We start from the raw sequence: 7,500 nt of genomic DNA on the forward strand, positions 1-7,500 counted from the left end.
TAGTGTCAGCGAAAGAGTGGCTTCTGTAACAATAAAACTAAACACTAGGTACAACTTAAAAATTATTCAAGTCTATGCTCCAACCTGCAGTCACAGTGATGAAGAAATAGAGAGCTTCTATGAAGATGTTCACTTAGCCAGCGAGAGAAAATCCCATTTCAAAATAATTATGGGGGATTTTAATGCCAAAATAGGTAAAAAGACAGAGGGCGAAACCGCAGTAGGGAACCATGGAATAGGCACTAGGAACGAGAGGGGACAAATGCTAGTCGAATTTGCGGAGGCTCGATCACTCAGTATCATGAATACATTCTTCGAAAAAAGACTAGAACTGAAGTGGACATGGAAGTCGCCTTCTGACGTCAATAACGAAATTGACTTCATAATTTCAAATAGGCGCGATATAATAAAAAATGTAGAGGTTATAAATAAAGTAAATGTAGGCAGCGACCATAGAATGGTGAGAGGCGAAATTAAAATACATCTCAGAAGGGAAAGGAACAAACTAATGAGTAAACCACAGCCAAACTTGGCTAACTTGAGGATCAGAGCAACAGAATATAGCCTAAACATCCAAAACAGATATTCACTCCTCCGCGACGAAGATCTCAACATCGACCAAATCAATAAACAGTTCAATGACATAATAAAAGAAGCTGCACTTGAAGTAGGCGGAAAGAACGACAATCGAAGCTCCAGCAAGCTCTCGGTAGAAACTAAACAGCTTATGCAAAAACGTAGAGACATGAAAGTATCGTCAAATAGGGACAAGATAGAATTGGTTGAACTAACAAAGACCATAAATAAAAAGAAGAGGGAAGATGTACGGAAATTCAATACTCAAATAATAAATGAAGCAGTGATTTCAGGTACCAGCATGAAAGCAGCTAAAAGAAGACTAGGAATAGGGAGAAATCAAATGTATGCAATTAAGAAACCAGACGGAGAAGTAACACATAACAAGAATGAAATCATCAAAGTAGTGAAATAAAAAGAGCACTTAAAGGCATGAAGAGAGGGAAAACACCAGGCGAAGACGGAATTAGTATAGACCTCATATTAGATGCAGGAGACATCGCAACAGTGAAACTAGCCAATCTTTTTAACAAATGTCTTCTCGGCGGAAAAACTCCGAAAGCCTGGAAAAATGCAACAATTATCTTGTTACACAAAAAAGGCGATAATAAGGATTTAAAAAATTACCGACCCATAAGCCTCCTTTCGGTTACTTACAAACTGTTCACGAAAGTCATTACAGCTCGCATCTCTGACAGTCTGGATTCCAGCCAGCCTAGAGAACAGGCAGGCTTCCGCAGCGGATTCTCAACAACAGATCACATCCACACGCTCACCCAAATAAGAGAAAAGGTAAACGAATATAGGAAACCCCTGTGTATGGCATTCATCGATTATGAAAAGGCATTTGACTCTGTACAAATACCAGCAGTATTAGGTGCTATTCAACAACAGGGAGTTGAGGAGGTATATTGTAATATATTGGAAGATATATACAAAGATGGGACAGCAACCATCAAACTCCACACAGAAACTGATAAAATACCAATTAAAAAAGGCGTTAGACAGGGCGACACCATCTCACCAAAGCTGTTTACAGCCTGCCTCGAGGAAATATTCAAGAAACTAGAATGGGAAGGGAAGGGTATCAAAATAGGAGACGAACACCTAAACAACCTAAGATTTGCAGACGACATTGTTCTCCTTAGTGAATCAGCTGATGAACTGCAGCAATCAATAAACGATCTGAATAGAGAAAGCCTAAAAGTCGGACTTAAGATGAACAAGAAAAAGACTAAGGTTATGTTCAACAGCAGAGTCCCACTCAAACAAATACATGTACAAGGCGAAGCACTAGAGGTAGTAGACAGGTATATATACCTAGGACAACTCGTGCAGACAGGCACATCAAGTGAACAGGAAATAAAGCGACGAATCAGTCTAGGCTGGAGTGCCTTCGGCAGGCACAGTAGCACACTAAGAGGTTCCTTGCCATTGTGCTTAAAAAGAAAAGTCTTTAATCAATGCGTCCTCCCAGTTATGACCTATGGGTCAGAAACATGGACTACAACCAGGTTACTGGAGAGGAAACTAATAAGCGCCCAGAGAGGGATGGAAAGATCGATGATGGGAATTAGCCTGAGAGATCGGAAGAGGGCGACGTGGCTCAGAGAACAGACGAAGGTAGAAGATATACTCAAGAGCATTAAAAAGAAGAAATGGCAATGGGCAGGGCATGTATGTCGGAGACAAGACGACAGATGGACAAAGAAAGTAACAGACTGGACTATAAATAACTTAAGGAGGCCAAGAGCCAGACCAATGACACGATGGCGCGACGAAATAGCGAAATTTGGGGGCCAAGACTGGAAACAAACATCGCAAGACAGGGAAACCTGGAAAAGAATGGGAGAGGCCTACGTCCTGCAGTGGATTGACTCAGGCTGATGATGATGATGATGATATATATACATATGCATATATACCTAAGTATATACATACATACACACACATATATGTGTGTGTGTGTGTACATGCATACATACATACTTACATACATTCACACACACACACACACACACACACACACACACACACACGCGCGCGCGCGCGCGCACAAATATATATATATATATATATATATATATATATATATATATATATATATATATATATATATATGTTCATGCATGTATGTATACACATAGATATATCACATATACATAAATATAGATATGTACTTTTATATATAGATATAGATAGATACACAGATATAGTTATATACATACACAAAATAAATGAACACTTATATATAGATAAATAGATAGATAGATATAGATATACACATACGGGTTTCATACACTTGATTTCCACATTACTACCCAATATCATTATTTTGTTTTCTTAATATTTATGTAATGATGATGGTCAGTGATGACAGTGGTAAATGGTAATGCAATAATTAAGATAAATAATAAAGATTATAATAATAAGGATAATGACAGTAAAGGTGGAGCTAATGACAATAACATCATAACAATGATGGTGCTAATGATAATTGTAGCAATAGTATGTACATATTTTGGTTATTCTTTAATTTCGCGGACTTTTTAAAATATTTTATTAATGTGTAGGCTGGTTCTGCAAAAATCTAATCATCTTTATACGTTATTTTTATTACTATAGGTATAGTGCTAATAATGATAATGATAATAATAACAATAATAATATAGCAAATAATATTAATAATGATATAGAAAATATAGTATTAATAATTATCATCACCATCAATATAATGATGTGTATCATTCATATGGAAGATAAAAGAAATGGTAATATCTTCGTCATTGTGGAATATTCAAAGAATCACAAATTCGAAGATATTGCTGTTTGTTACTGTACTTTGACAGATTTTAATCGTCAGTCTGCCTCTTGATAAACCAAAAAATATGTAGTATATTTATTGTTCTCGTAAATCGAATTATCTATAAAAAAAAAAAAAAAAAAAAAAAAAATTACAGTATCTTACGAATTTCAAGATAATTGTATATCATTGTGGTGTTGTTTCGCATATATTTCATTTCTATTAGGAAGAGCGGTGTCCATCAATTGATAGTTGATGATATGATGGGAACGAGTGGCAGTTGGGCTTAAGTAGTGAGAGGAAAGTTGTGCTCAGGCCGGTCCACTCGTGGGAAAAAAGGCCCGGGCGAAGCTAGATTTTGCAAATCTAACTGAACTGCTACCGGACCTCAAGAAGGATATGTCACTTCGCTTTCTGCCACGTCGCTGGCCAGGTATATGCCCTCGCGCAGTAAGGGAATTTATGATAACTAGCATTGCTTGCAGTACCCATAATACTCGATTCTTGCAACTTTAATGAAGCGGTATTAACGAGTCACCAGTACCCTAACGTAACCGCATAGGTGAAATGGGAACTGAAGGCAGGTATGATGTCCTCCGTGAGGAAGATATTAGTGGCGGTCCACAGGAACGGACAAAGAAAAAAGCCAAGAGGCTTATATATTTACCTGCCTCTGTGGAAATTACGCTCCCCGAACACCTGTGTGCACACTTCAGGGCGGATTCAAAACTTTGCACACACGGCTATAAATATCGATGGGTATTCCCGGCCCTAAAAATGGATCTTCACAGGACAAATGAAGCGGTAGAACTGAAAATGGGGAGAAACGATGTTTTTGTAAGATGCGAGAACATATAACAACTACCGGTGCGGATGGTGAAGTAAGGTGAAAAAGCCAAGGTCTTTGGAAAAGGGAAATGTACGAACGTCATTGTGTTCTATGTCCCGAGGAAATTAAAACAGGAAAATGGCATTGTACACTCTAGGTGTCATACATGCCAGGCGAATGAAAGTGATAGTATTAATGACAGAGAATCATCATAACGTATGAGGGGGAGCTATTTAAATGGTTGAGAGCATGACACTCTTTAGGTGTGCCTTCAAATCCCTGACCCAGTTTTGCTCTAATTGTTCAAAGTGGGGACGCGGAGCACGTGCGTGTTCACGAGATGCACCAGTGCCGATACTGTGCTCTTACTCACGAAAGCTCAGAGTACACAGACAAAATTCTACAGACGAAATTGTCCCTCGGGAATGCGTGAACTTCTACCAGAAGCACAATGCAAATGCTCCATTGCGTACCTATTAAACAAATGGTAATAGTCGTAGACAAAAAAAAAAATAAAAATAAAAATAAATAAATAAATAAATAATAAAAAATAAATAAATAAAAATAAAAAATAAAAGCCCGTCGTCTTAATGATGTGGGGAAATCCCCACACCTCCAGAGGTCAAGAGTGATGGCCCCTACAAAGAAAATTATGGCATTGTCCACATAACCAGCACCAACAGAGTTAAAAGCCCCATCACCCATCACCAGCGTTAACCCTAGCACCAGCTGCAGCACCAATTTTAGTTCCAGCTCATTCGTCATTGCAGCAGGGCAAGAAAGAGTCCAACAGTGAAAGGAAGGTTCATCTACAAATGTTGCTCAAGCATATAGAGCAGATGATGTTCACGATGCAGCAACAGATAGTTCAACAGCCACAGTTCCAGGAGAGGATGTTTGCGTTCCTCCGCGACCAACGGCAGACTCAACTTAAAGTGGGTCTTGGAAATAGTCAAATGATAACCGATGATTCCAAATAATCTGTTGAAATGTATTACCTGGAACATTAACAGTTTGCAGAAATGCAAGGCAATCAGAAATGATGATCGTAATGAAAAAAATGCAAGATACACATCGCATGACAGACCTAATATTGGTAATCCCTCTACAAGAAGACTTGGTATTTACATACAGAATACTATTCCATCAAAAGTGATTGATGACAAACGTGACAACACATATTGAATGTCTTGGTGTCAAGATATTTGTTGATGGTAAAACTATCACCATCATTAATGTATAAGACCCATATGATAGTGAAGTGGTACCTAAACCTCCTGACAGTATGATACATAATACTGCTGTCTTACTGTGTGGGGATTTTAATGCTTGTCATCCTCCCCTGGGCTCTGAGTGAAACACCATAGACAAAAACTATTTCTAGAACACTAGAGACCCCATACACCTATTATGTCCCTTACAAAAGACTCATTACCTAAGTGGCAAATTAGATTGTGTAGCTCTATACCATCAGCACACACTCCCAAGCACTGCAAATTAATTATCATCCCATTTTGCAAAAGAAGCCCACCCCAGTTACGCCTTCGATGCCATTTTGTTACTATCATGATGAGTTTATGAAAAGGATTGGTTGCTGGTATGAAGACTCCTACCAGCCTTGATAATTTTAATGAAACTCTCTGTCGACAAGTTGGTAACATCATTACCTATCTCCACCTCAGACACCCTGTCCAACATGTCTATCCTCCAGAGGCAAACGAGCATATTGCCTGAACAAAGATCCTAATAAAGCTACTTAGAAAAGAAACTAAAATAAATCTGCTAAAACACCGTGGAAGAAACTCCTACTTAGCCAGGGAGCTTGTATTCTTTAGTAAAAAAAAGAAAAAAAAAAAAAAAAAAAAAAGCTTAATGAAATAATAAGGCAAAAGCAGGAAAAGAGATTGTATGCCTAAGCAGAATCGATTAACTCTACGACTCTCATGTGGAGGGATATCAACAAGATTAAAGTCACATACAGTGCAACGCTCCACCCTAATCCAGAAAGGGTAGCTTTGCCATTCCTCAGTAAATATTGCGAAATTTCCTCTCTCGATATGCACCTGGGGATAATGGAATCACTTTTGACATCTGAATCCTTGCAGATGTACAGGTAATGGGAAGAAATCCTCTTCTTGATCTCTTCAACTTAACCAATACCGCAAGCATCTCGCCAACTGCTTGTAAACGTTACTATTATTCCCATCCTAAAATCAGGATGGCCTGATAAATTTAGACCAATTTCTCTGACACCCTGTCTCTCTAAATCCTGTGAAAGGATTCTTCTACTTGTCTGCTCCACCAGATCAGAGATCAAATTCAAAAGGGGAAAGGAACACAAATGTTTTAATCACAGTACTTGAATGGAAGGAATGCTCAGTTTTCTTACTTTATAGATTCCGAGGAAGCATTCGACAGAGCCACCCTTACTGCAACCCTCCGTAAATGAACTCGTTTGGATGGTAAGGATAAGCTTCTGCTATGTATAAAGGATTATCTGTCTTTGAGATGAGCAAAATAATGGTACCAAGGCAACTTCGGTACTTATGGTGAACTAGAGTCAGGCACTCCACAAGGTGGAGTTTTATCTTTTTCACTGTTTCACTTACTTATGCTTTCACTTGGCAGTGAGTTAGCATACCTATGCAGCATCATTGATGGCATTCTTATTCATTATCTATGCTGATGACATTCTTATTCAAGTCTTTGATAGGGAAATAGGTTCTTTGGAGGCTTAGTAAAAAGTGTATTTCCCTTGGACGTAATCAACCTTATCAAGACCAAGTATATTCCAGATCTCATATATTGCCATACATTCCATGGTTAGGTGGAGAAGTTATTGAAAAATGACACCTATACTTATATTCATGTTATAGTGATTGCTCCCACCTTGTCCCGCAATTTCTGCATTGCTTGGAGGGTTTAAGACTTTACAACATATAAGTTACAGATACATAGGCGGTTCACTAAGAGTCCTAAGGTTGACTATATTTCCCCTTAAAGTCTTACAGCGCTGTGAGAGTCATTCCTGGCTACTGCCCAATGACTGCTAAAGTTATTGTCATGAGGAAAGATCTAGACCTCCCATTAATTCATAATCGTATTCGCTAAGTCAACGCCATACTCTGCATCAGACTACAAATCTCCTTTGTTTTCTCTAATGGGTTAGGCATGCCCGTCGGCCTCGATACTCGTATCTCATAGAGTCCAGCTTAGAATGGAAGGCTAAAACTGCCTAAACTATTATTAGCTTCGATGTGTGGAACACTGATGCTATAAACATCCCAGAAGC

The sequence above is a fragment of the Penaeus vannamei genome, chromosome 32 (assembly GCF_042767895.1).
Source record: "Penaeus vannamei isolate JL-2024 chromosome 32, ASM4276789v1, whole genome shotgun sequence".
Classification (NCBI taxonomy): Eukaryota; Metazoa; Arthropoda; class Malacostraca; order Decapoda; family Penaeidae; genus Penaeus; species Penaeus vannamei.